Source organism: Cotesia typhae, unplaced genomic scaffold (genome assembly GCF_013202065.1).
Source record: "Cotesia typhae breed Kobodo isofemale line unplaced genomic scaffold, CoteBio_Ctyphae contig_122, whole genome shotgun sequence".
Lineage (NCBI taxonomy): Eukaryota > Metazoa > Arthropoda > Insecta > Hymenoptera > Braconidae > Cotesia > Cotesia typhae.
The window spans coordinates 134766-147740 of record NW_027423714.1 but is presented as its reverse complement, the minus strand read 5'-3'; the positions used below and the strand labels follow the sequence as shown (position 1 = coordinate 147740).

Sequence of the window (12975 nt, the reverse complement as noted above, 5' to 3'; positions counted from 1 at the left end):
GTCGCTGACTCCATGAGGGATGAGCGTCTGGGACTTTGCGCCGTCTCTCACCCTCGTGTTCTTTAAAGTAAACTTTCACCTGTACCGAGCTTACTTCTCTCTCTCTCTCTCTTTCTGTGTTAGTTTCTACTCAGTACTCTGATCTTTCTCGTACTTCTCGACTTCTTTTCTCAATTTTGCTTTCGACCGAAGAATCCTCACAAAACAATAAAGTGCTGTTGACTTTAAATTTTTCGAATAGCAATGTGTGATTCATCGTTGACTTATACTGGGATGAAATTTCCCTGGCGGTAGCTGCTGGCAAATTCACCCTTTTCGTTGTCACTCCAGTATTAGCTTACATACACACACAAACGCGACCTCCGCATCGTATACACACATTCGCAGTTTCTCATTTTTTCTCGTTATTTTATTATCTTACTTTTACCATTTTCTCTTGGCGACGAAAAAATAGTTAAAAAAAAAAAAAAAATGAAAGGGAAAAAGTGAAATAAAATTGAGTAAAAGTATAAGAAAGAAGACGACTTTAACTTTTGACCGATAGAATGTCCTCTTCCTTTCTCTCGACTTTTAAGTTTGATGGAATTTTTCTTCATGGCGAAATTTACCAAGAATCTGCAGCAAATGCATTTCTGTATGTCGACAATTTTTTTACCTATCAACTTAAATAACTTACAACTTTTTTTTTTTTAATACTTTTAGGTTTTACAGGATACGTAATCCTATTTTAAATTTTAAATTTCATGCAAGAATTATTCTTCTATTTGAAAAGTTTTTAATTTTTAAATTGTAAATATATTAATTTTCTCTGTTAATTCAATAAATGGAAAAATTAAATCATTCAGTCGTATTTTGTGTAAAATACCAATTAAATACATTTATGAGCTTGTAATATTCATGTGACCCATTATTATCGAAAACATAGAGGTTTTATTTGTAAACATCTTTATAAATAAACAATTTAAATACAGAGCTTTTGTGCTTCCATTGATATTTTGTAATAAATTCCTTTCTGACAGTTTATATTTCAATTGTCGATACATATTCATATAAAATAAAATGTATATTGGTGTAAAATCAATTATTTAGCGAAAAAATTGAAAAATGTAAGTGCTGTGTGTCGATTTTTTTAACAAAAAAATAATTATATATCTTAACAGTCAAAAAAGTAACAATAATTTTCTAAGAAACAAAGTAAAAGAAATATAGATAATTTTCATTAGCTTAGAAAAATATTTTTATTTTGACAAAAAAAATTCGAGTGGATAATTTTTTTAGCATAAAATTTTTTCGACACCATGGCAAATACTTTTAATCTGTACTTTTTGGCTGGATTTAATTAATTTATTTTTTTTTATCCATTATGTTAGGTACAAAATAGATGATATACAAGATATACAAGTGTAAATTTTGGTGCATAGAATAATAATGACGATTAAACTATTTTACACGCGTATATTGTAATGATTTGCAAACAATAGATGACATAGAGCAAACTATATTGCACGGTTAATTAATTCCTAAAATTATAGGCAGAAAATACAATAAATTAAGAATAATTAACGTGATAATGATAAATTTATTTTTGTTTCATCGTAATTGCATGACCCCGGGTCGAAAAATTTAAACTGATTTTGAGCAAAATGATCTGCATTTGAACTTATTGATCTGTATTTGATCGACTATTCAAATTATTTTTTATCTGTTTTAATTCTAAACAACCTTTTAGAAAAATAATTGAGCATCTATAAATCTTTTATGCTGTTTTTAATCTAATGAGACTAAAAAGTTTGATCTGTTTTTAGTTTAGTCAGTTTGTACTTGGACTTTATGTATTATTTTCAAATCCAATATGAAATCTTACACTGTTCTTGATCTACAATTTTAATTCTAAATTAAATAGAATAGATAACAATTTTATTGTAACATTAAAAACTGTCTGAAATTGGTCTGAATTGGGAATAGTACGGGCTAAAACAAATTAAATTCATTTATAAAATAGATACACATAATAAAATTAAATTGAATGAAAAATATTAAAACAGATTAAATTTTTTGACCCGAGTTGGATTGAGTTAAAATTTCAAAATAAAATTAACACATTCTAAAGAATTTTTTCAGTTTACCGACATCACTCGGTACATAGTGGTTTTTTAATGAATGCTTGAATAATATACCCATTGATAATATTTCAGTAAGTAAAAAAAATGACAAACTCCTGTTGTAAAGGTTAAGAACTATATTTTTAGTACTTTAGCCAAGAAATGTTTATTTATCAAGAGAAAAAATTGTTTCCCTTTCAGTGAGTTGCCCTCCCCAACTAATTCATTGTATAAAATATGTGTGAGAATTTAATCCTTTAGAATCTATATTAATTCTATAGATAAACACTCTCCTTGAATGGTACTATTATTTTTATTTTCTTTGTACACAACTTGTTCGTGTAAATTTTCTGGCATTGAAACCACGTACAAAAGCGGTTTTTAAACCGAATTTATTGCTACTAACTGTGGGTACACCACAAACATGTCGCGGTCACTGTTGTCCACCTTGCTGGTTCCAGACCTTCGTCGCCCACACTCAATGCAAGTCCACACCATCACCGAAAGATTTACCTTTTTCTTATTTTATATTGTCCGAGTTTCAACCACCCTTTTTAGCTTATAAAAAATCATTTATGTACTATCTTATTCCATAAATATATAGAATTTAGACGGAGAAAAAAAAACGATTTGGACTCGAGAACAATATTTTTGACTCGAAAATTTTTAGACGACCAATATCTTGATTAAAGAAGACCATGTTCTTGATTTTGAACATTTCGATTCAGAAGTTTTTAATAATTAAATAAAGTAAAATTATTTTTTATTCAATATTGCATAAGGCATGCTCATTTGGATTTTCCAAACTTTTCTCCATTTCTTAATGTAAAAATTTTTTTTTTTACTCCAACACTGAATACCATATCTTAATTTAAGCAAACCTCGTAGTCTTAAACGAAAAATTTTTCATCTTATTTTAAAAATAAATTGTTTTTTAATGACAAAGTCATTTGCTTCGTTCAAATTCTGTAATAATATTGATTTACGAAAAATACTAAGTTTATTAAATCAAAACCAAATTTTTGAAGACGATAATGTTGTTGAGAAAATTTTTTTCTGTGTATTCTCAGATAAATTTGAGTATCGAAAATTTGTTCTGATAGATGTTAAAGAAAATGATAAATTAGTTGATATAAAAATTTGCAATTTATTTTATGATTGACTTAGAAGAGAAATGAACTAAAAAGGAGCATCTTTTTATTGTGACAAGATGAAAAGAGTATTTGCAAAAGGCTACTGTAAGAAAGAATGAAAATATATAAAGACAGAGTATGAAATAAAAAGAAAAATATAAGGGACTGACGGCGAAGCATCTCACGTTCGCAAGAACGTGTCGGATGTCCATCTATCAAAGGCCGACAGTCTGTGTAGTCCAAGCTGCCACCGTTCACATCCATCTCAGATTATCATCTATATGCTGTTTGTCTCTCACTACCAAATAGTCCACTAACCCTCAATTGTAAGATCAAGATCACGCAGAGAAAGATCGTATCGTATTTGTTTTTTATTATTATTTATAATAATTCATATACATTTTTTGCTCACATTTAGTTAAAATAAAAAAAACAAAATCAAACAAGACCAAAAGTAAAATAAAAGATGATAGAATACATCAACGATTTTAGTAGGAAAAAATTAGCATATACATTAAGCGCAGTATGTGAAATAATTTCATACATCTCCATACTATGCATGAGGATAATTAATATTAAAAAACTAGAGCTCGTTACCCAAATGATAAAAAATAGAAGAGCAAAAACGAGCTTGAATTATTTTATTAATTAAATTTGTTGTGCCTTAACTGAGAGTCGTAATTTTTACGAAGTAAGATTAAAAAGGTTTGAAATGCAATTATTATCAAGATTTATGTGCATGTCTACAGGCCTATATGGATTAACCTCATTATAATAGAATGTTTATGATAATTCTCAAGAAAATAATTCTAAGAAAACCAATATATAATTATCTAAAGACATACTATATATACAATGATACCTAGGATTTATTGACGTCAAGCAGCACTTGAAATTATGGAGGCGATGTACAACTAAATGCATTGTTTCTCAAACGCTCTCGCTGTTTACGGACAAGTGTTCTGATTATTATTATCAAAGACCTCTACCAGGCTATGAATATTGTGATACATTTATATATTAGTACTTTAGTTCTAGCTTCGTATCACATATTGTAATGAAACGCATTTTTATGAAAAAATTAATGCTATTAAAGTTTTTCTTTGTTTATCTTCAAATTATTAAAAATTTAATAAACGTATACGCTAACGCGCTAGACTAATAAATGCATTAATTATCAGAGAACAAATATCAACACTGGTGTCAACAATATTGACATAAAGTTATTTCAATCATTAGTTATGAAATCATCTGAGCATCAAATTGTATATATAACACTCAATATTGAGAATTGTTGAAGTTTTATATTCCTGTCGGAGTAAGATTCATTGCGTATTTTCATTTTCACAAGTTAACAAGCACAAAGTTTATAAGAGCAAAAGCTCAACTGGATTTCTATATTGAAAAAGAGAATGAAGAAATATTAAGAAAAAGGAAGAATACCTTAATCCAGCAGAATGAAATTAGATGGTATATTTTGAAAAACCCGCCACACAAATTAGCTATAATGCGGTGGGAAGGCGCACCAGTATGAAGGAATGAGGATACCAAAGAGCCGACGAGGGAGAAATCTTGGTCTCTCCCTTCGAGAAAGTTAGTTCGGACCACGCAATGGGGTAAAACTTTTGTAGTTAGCTTCCGTAGGCAAAAGGGAGGGCAAGAACGAGGACTCTCGTAAATATGGCTTATATAAGCTCAAAATATAAAATAATGAGATGTCCCTTTTAATATTTATAGGTAAAACTAACTACCGCAGCTGGCTTTTCTATTCCAATGGGAATTAATAAATAGACTTGTTAATATTATCTCCAAAGACATGAAAAATCCAAACTAAAAAATATCTTAATAAATTCAACGTGGTTAATGCTAATGAGTCATTATCAACACAATTTTAAAACGACCTAGATAAGTTAAAAGTGACACAAAACCTCAAACGCTACGCTTTATGGAGCTAGAAAAAAATAAAAGTGTAATACCATTCAAATCTTTAAAGCATAAATAAATTATCGTAAAAAACAGTTAAGTTAATCCGACAAGGATCCAAATTATGTTATGGTTTAGTTTTAAAATGAGCCGGTAGTTTTCTATCTTTTTCTACTTTTTCTACATTTTGGCATATTAGGACACATGAAAAATTATATATGAATTTATCAGACCATGTCAAGCCGTACATGGACTTATCAAACCATCTAGGAAAATTTTCTCGCTGGACGAAAAAACACTATTAATTTGAATATTTATTGTCCGGAGAATTCTATAATTACAAAAATGTGAGTAATTAATATTTTATCGAGTATACTCTATGCACCTACCTTACAAGACCAATTTATCTAGTTCATGATTACCTTTTGATGTAGTTTGATCAGAGTAGATCTAAACTTTGATCCCAGTTATATACTTGAGTTTAGCAAAAAAATTACATCAATTTTATCAGTAAAAAAACTGTCGGACTTTGGCATGTGACCTATTGGTTGACGAGCATGCAAAAAATGTCAGAAAAAATTTTTTAGGTAAAAAAAAACAAGATCTCAGTGGGTCACTAAAATGGCTTTGATTAATCAGGAGTTATTTGATTAAAGGCCGCAAGGTCTGGTCCGAAAATGAGGATTACGAGTGGCAAAGCATACGAGACTATTTTTACAAGTGTCGATTTTTTTTTCTATCTCTCCTGTTCCATGTGAAAAAATCTTCCCCATACTATTGATTTGTATTTTTTGGTTACGACAAAGAGCCTCTTTTCGCCCGGATTTTCTAGCACTTTTTTATTTTATTTATAAAATCTGTGCACACCTACCCGTGGGATGAGTTAACATTTTTTTTTATTCTTTGCTTCCACCATTTTTATTTTATGTATATATTTATTTATTTTTTTTTTGTTTTTTTTTCAAGAAAGACGATATTCGCGTGAGCTCGTGGAAAGTACGAGGACGTGATTGAAATTCGATAACTTGGTGTATCGGTACATGATATGCGGCGAGCCGGAACTTTAAAGTTCAGCTTTGGCTTTTCAGGAAACAGGACGAATACTGTAAAAACAAAAGAGGAAGGAAGGAAACTCTTTTCCATCAGTCAAGCCTGTGATAGCCGAGGCTTAGCTCCAATTACACTCGACCTACTTTTCAATATCACTAAAAATTGAATAAATAAAATAAATATAACAAATTACAAAAAAAGAAATAGGCCAAATATATTTTAGTACTTTAGTTGGAGAGTAAACGAGCACAGTGTTCATCTCATCAGCGTTGTGCAAACGAGATCAAGTTGTTTCGAACTTGCCAATTACAAATTACGAGAGGCAGAATGGATGGAGCATTAACATCAAACAAGTAAAGGTACTATTCCGGAAGCAACCACCAGCGACACGTCCGGTTTTCTCGCGACATCCAACCGATCTCATTAAAACTAATGACGTCCAAACAACTCAATCTGTTAAATTCGAGTTTCACATTGTTGTTGATGGATGTATATACACAATAGTCAACGGTGATGAAAGATAAACTTTCCTGACGATGCAATAACCTGAAATATTTACATCACTCTCTGTTATCATTATCAGAAACATCCAACTCATTCATTGACTTTATTCATGCCACTGTTAACTGTCAAGTTAGTTTTTACAAGTTATAATTAGCGGGAATATTTTTATTAACCAAACCCGTCGTAAAATTTTATAGTACGTATAATCGTAAGGTTTTCCATCCAGATGGTTACGCTTACCATCCAATGTAGTTAGGTCTTACACTCATAGTCTATAGTTAAATTTAAGTTAATAAAAAGTAAAAATAAGTCAAACAGACGACTAGATTGATCGAATCAATAGCGAGTTATTGTTAAAGACAAAATAAGTTACGTAAGAATTGTACAGAAAAAAAAATTAACGTGAATCAAGAAAATCAGTTTGAAGAGCTTCATCAAGTTGTTTTAAGAAAGAAAATTTTTTCAGTTTACGTAAACTATATTTGATTAAAGAATTTTTTGTCTTCATGCAAGACAATAAAATTTTTCAGAATTATTTTGTTGGTTCAAGAATTTTTCTCTTGATTCAAGTTAATTCCTTTTTCTGACATGAAAATTGACATGCTTTATATGGATGTATTTGACTACTTATCATTTGATATGTTCTAATATGACTTTTTATGCTTATAAATAATTTTTCGACAAAAATAATATCAACATTTTCTGACAAAAGGCCCATAATTACTGAATCTTCTGCCTTCGAAAGAGTTAATACGATTAGAAATATTAAATTATAATGACTGCAAGTTAGTAAATATTAAAAATGATTTCTAGACCATTAATTTGTCATTAAGTCGACAAATGATATTATTATGAATTAAATTGATAGATAACAGATTTAAAAGTTCAAATTAATTAGTCATTCGGTCCTCAATGACAGAACAAACGATAGGTCAAAAGGCAAACGCTCAAAGTCAGAACTAAACGTAAAATTAACCCAGTCTAAGAGGACCCGGGCATAGTCTATAATTTGATTTATTGATTATTTCTACTCGACTAGTAAAGTGTTACATCAAAACATAGTACTTAAATTGTATAATTACCTTGCTCCCTTTTAGCCTTCACCTAGTGAAATAACTGGGATGGAGCTATAAGAGTGACTGTTAAATATAATATTTTATTTAATTTCAAGTTAATTAATTAAATTTTTCGATTATGAAATATATGTATAAACAACTATTTTAAGTAAAGTCAAATTTATTTAACAATGAAAAGAAATAATTTACAAATTTAATATTTCCTTATAAACTTAATACTAACAATCTCATCTAATTATGAATTCGAGTTCCATAATTTTACAAGTTATTAATTTGAAATTAATACTTAAATAATTAATAATTTAGAAATTACCTTGTCAAATTTAGTTGAATTCTTAGAAGAATTTCTAATTTCTCATTTGAACTCGAAGAATATTAATATATTATAATAATTATTTATTTTAATTTTTCACTCATTGTAAATATAAAAATTCTTATTAAGTTATGAATTTATTAAGTTATGATGATAATAATTCATGATTAAAAATTAGTAATTAATTTTATTAAATCTCAATAATAATTTATTTAATTCAATTAATTCTTTGATTATATTAATTTAATAATTCAATTATAATTATTTTCAATTTGTATTAATAATCTTTTATTATATTTTATTCATTGATCTAGACTGATTAAGTACCTTTTAAAAACTGACTATTTTAAAATCGTAAAACTGTTACCAAGTAACTTCCCTTCCAATTAATAATTATTTAATTGTGATTGGACAATAACCAATCAATAATTATTTCTTTAATTATATTTATATATATAAATTCTTTTCTTACGGCCTATAGTCCGAACTAACATTGATATTAAGTTACAACTCAATATATTGATTATTTCATTTCTGTATATTTTTTTATTTATTTATTTAAAAACCCCTTTCTTTTAATAAAAGAACTTTTAATATTTTTATCTCATATACACGATCGATGGTGTATATTTTTAAATGATTTAATTTATATTTAAAACATTATTATTTAATGCGCAAATCAGATGGTGACACTAATATTAAAATTAAATTGAATATTAGTCACTACGTGACGTCACAAAAGTATAAACAAAATGTTTTCTGTCTCAAAATTTTCATTTTGAAAATCATTTTTTGATGATTACTGAAAATAAATCAACTTAAATGTTAAAAAATGATTTTATTTGTTAACTTGTGAATATTGTTTATCCAAATCTGGAGACTCTTGACCTTTTGATGAGATAATTTTAGAACAATTTGATTATTTATGAATAATCCCATCAGTTCTATTAATACTTTTGAATTAATTCATTTCTTTTAGTAACATAATTTTTTTCCATCGTACTTAAATTAATCGATTTCGTTTCTTGAACTAGATTTATTTGATAAATGATTGAGAAATTGAAAATTATGACACTAATGTCTTACAAATGTAAATAGTAAAATATTGATATTCCAAACTTTTATCTTAAACGAAATTAATAAGTAATTAAAACTTTAAATAAAAAAATGTATTTATTTTAAACGAGCGCATTTACTTAAATTCGATAAATTTTTGTTTCAAGTTTAATATATTGACGTAACCGTCCCCGCAATTGTAAAATTCTTCAAGAAGTGCAATTAAAAGAAACTAGATAAATAAAATGTGTCAATAAGTTGTGTCAATACTATTATTTTATATCGTAGTTTGTTTCGCCTCATTTGTAAAGATTTATTGGACTCGTGAATCATTCGAATGTCAGCTTATTGTCGACCTAGTTTGATGTTTTTGTTTTTTACGTTTTTTTATTTTAGGTGAAGACTGTAACGCGTTATTGCAATGAAATCTTGAACTATCAGAACAAACCAAAAGTTTCATATACTCGTGACATTCAACCATTATCTATTGGAACTTTAAACTTTCTTGAAACTGATTCCGTTAACTTTGTTAGTTTTATGAGTTATTCTACGATTAAAATACCAATATTCAACTTGATAAATTTAATTTATTCGAATTTATATCTGCAAAAATATATGCTAACTAACTTCGGTATAAGACAATAATAAGGTGATTATTAATATAAATAAATGATAATGTTGTACATTGAAAAGATTTCATTATTATATATCCAAAATTTTGTTACTATCTAACTATGTGACTTTAATAAGTTTCTAACCCTGCATTGTAAAAAAATTTTTAGATTGGATGTAGTGTAAATGAGTTGGTGTAAAAATTTTCGTGTAAAAATGTCACAAAATACCGTATTAAATTTAAGGAGTTAAATTGAATAAGGAGTTAAAAAGAAAAAATTAAATAATTTGAAAATAGTCTAACAATATCTACAATTGTAGATTACCAAATTTTTATAGATCACACCGAAAACAATACTGCTTTATCTGTAATTTATAATTTGAACGAGAAGTTGAAACCAAAAATCTATATGTCTGTCTACAGTATACTAATAGAACCATCTTCAAAATAAAAGCGAGTGCAGGAAATATTGTGTTGACAAACAACCAAAAAAAAAACAATAACATGACAGAAATAGACTATAAAAGAATAAATATCTTTGGTTTCTTTCAACGCTGAAAATTCGTTTCTCTTCACGTACTTGATTCTATCGTCTTTATATGTTCAGTAGGCAATGTCATGTCTGGGCCATTTCTACGTAAAAAAAGAGATCAACTAGAAGCTTATTTCGCGGAACGCCACTCCGGAACGTTCACAACGGAATTAACCGTCAAAACTGCAGCATCTTATGCTCAAGCTTTGAACCACGCAAGCTTTAGAAACGACAATCTATACATGTATATAAGTTTCCATTCATATATAATACATCAAAAGATATCCGGGAAGATGGAATATAGATATGACGATATCACGATTCGTAATGTCACATGTGGAACATGAACCATGTAATGAAACTGTCATAAGAATTTATAAAGTGATAGACTAGTACTAATCAAACTTGACCTCGATGATTTATGATATTTTAGTATACGGTTTTTACTAAATCATTTTATTATGTTGGTTGGTGATTGTTAGATCACGATCTCTACTAGGCCCTTTTACAAATCGGATTAAAATATACACTATTCATTTTTAGCAAATCATTTAAACGTCAAATTTATACATATTTTCAGCTAACTTTGCTACAAAGATTTTGCTATAAAAAATCATATTTTCCAACTGTTCCGAAATCAAAAAACGATGCATTTGCAGCTTACATAGATTGATATAAAATTTTTTGTGATCTTAATCATTCAAAAATAATTCTATTCAATTACGAGATTATTCAATGAATAATCTTTGATGTTTACCCTGTTAAAATAATCCAGTGAAGAAAACTGAATAAATCATCTCATTTTAACCAGTTCACAATTTTACATATAAATTATTGGCTTATAATGACAACGATATTGAATGGTACTTAACAATCATTATGAAGGATGAGTGGGAAATGAGAAAATGCGGTTGAAAGCTCGAGTTTCAATTATCTACTAACATTTTCCGGAAAATGCCGTGGTGAGATACGAGCAAATCGTATTATCTCGAATTCCCACGTGTGTTCCGAAATTTAATGGAAACAAACGTCCAACTCATTTCCTGAAAATAAAAGTCAGGTTCTCGATCGCCTTTTTGAAAAGTAATGTGCATAGATAAACGAACGATCAAGTACTCCTTCAGTTATTATTAAATGCGAACTGAATAAGACAATTTAATTTCTATGGACACCCAGCATCTCTAAACTGTGAGTACTAGTATACATATATCAGCCCAGACTGAGCAGTAAATTATGAGACAGCAAAGTACTCGATAAATGATCGAAAGCTCATTGAGCTGTTCAGCGCTGATGATAGTTAAACAATTTGTTTCACAATTGCCAATTATCGGGTTTGTTCAATCCTGCATGTCCCGAGTCTCATCGTAGATTTTACATTTCCGTACATCAATAGCTTAAGAGTGTCTATCGATTCGAGCAACATATTTTTATCTCATTAAAGACAAATTTGGAAACTGGGAGAAATTTCATTTATTATTAGAATAATAAAAACTTATATTCTACATAAATAATATTTTTTGAAAGAAAAAAAAATGCTTTTTTTTAGTCTACCGAAAAACTTTAACACAAACTGTATTATTATGATTTTATAAAAAAAAAAAAAAAAAAAAAAGTGAAGCTTTCAAAATTTGTAGAACATAACATTTTATAACGAAAGTATCGATGCACAATATTGTAATATTTTTTATAGAACATTCATCAATAATGTTTTCATCCGATTCTTTGCCTCAAATTTTATTTTTGTAAATGCATCTTTTCTATATTTAAAAAAAAACGGAATATTTAATAGTACTTTTTCAGCAAAAAAATAAAATCCACGATGTGAAGGTGAACGATATGCGAAGAAAATGACTTTGGAAGGGACTTAGTAATTGTACGAACAGGTCTATGACCCCCTTTATAATTTGATGTTGCGTGCTATTATGTACCATTAAAACTCTGGGCATCTACTAATTACGTGCACGCAGTAGACTGAGGGTTGTACGTATATAGCAGGAGTTGTGAACAGTGGATACAAGTCTAAAACGTTTAATCAATATTCAGTTGTTTCTATGGCGCACCTATATCCACTACGCCTTGGTCTCTTGTCAACTTCCCGATCAAATATTGTACTTTGTCTCTCTACTCTGATTTCAACAACCCAATCACCAGCACGCTTGATCGAGAATGCAAAGTCATTGCTGGGCAAACAACAACGATGTGAAACGTTAGAAGTTACCGATGAAAGACGAGCAAAAAATAAATAACTTACACAAAAAAATACTTTTGAAATTCAAATCCGTTCAAGACAAACGAATTTCAATGCAATGAAGAATAAACAAAGAAAAGTCAGTCTATGTAATCATTGAAAGAAAAGATATTTTAGCTGCAGGCAATGCATGAGTAATCGTGGAATCACGAGTCTATATGAGATCTTTAATGTCTAGATAAAACTTTGAAAAATAGCCAATAATAACTACATGGATTTTATATTTATAATTCTTTATAGAAAATAAATTTTTCCGAGACAACTTTAAATTTTTTGGAGCAAGGACTAAATTTTGTCAAAACAAGAAAATTTTCTTGACTTAAACAAATTTTCTTGGATCAAGATACGTATTTCTTAAAGCAAGGGAATTAATTTGTTGGAATAAGTGAAATTTTTTGGGTCAAAAAAAAAATTTGTTTTCGCTC

The 12975-nt window shown here is 28.6% G+C and overlaps 1 long non-coding RNA gene across 1 annotated transcript in view; it reads right to left on the bottom strand.

The window, feature by feature from the left end:
• Nucleotides 1-12975, bottom strand: part of LOC141533185 (uncharacterized) — a 103750-nt gene that overhangs the window by 54150 nt on the left and 36625 nt on the right. The window lies entirely within an intron of this gene.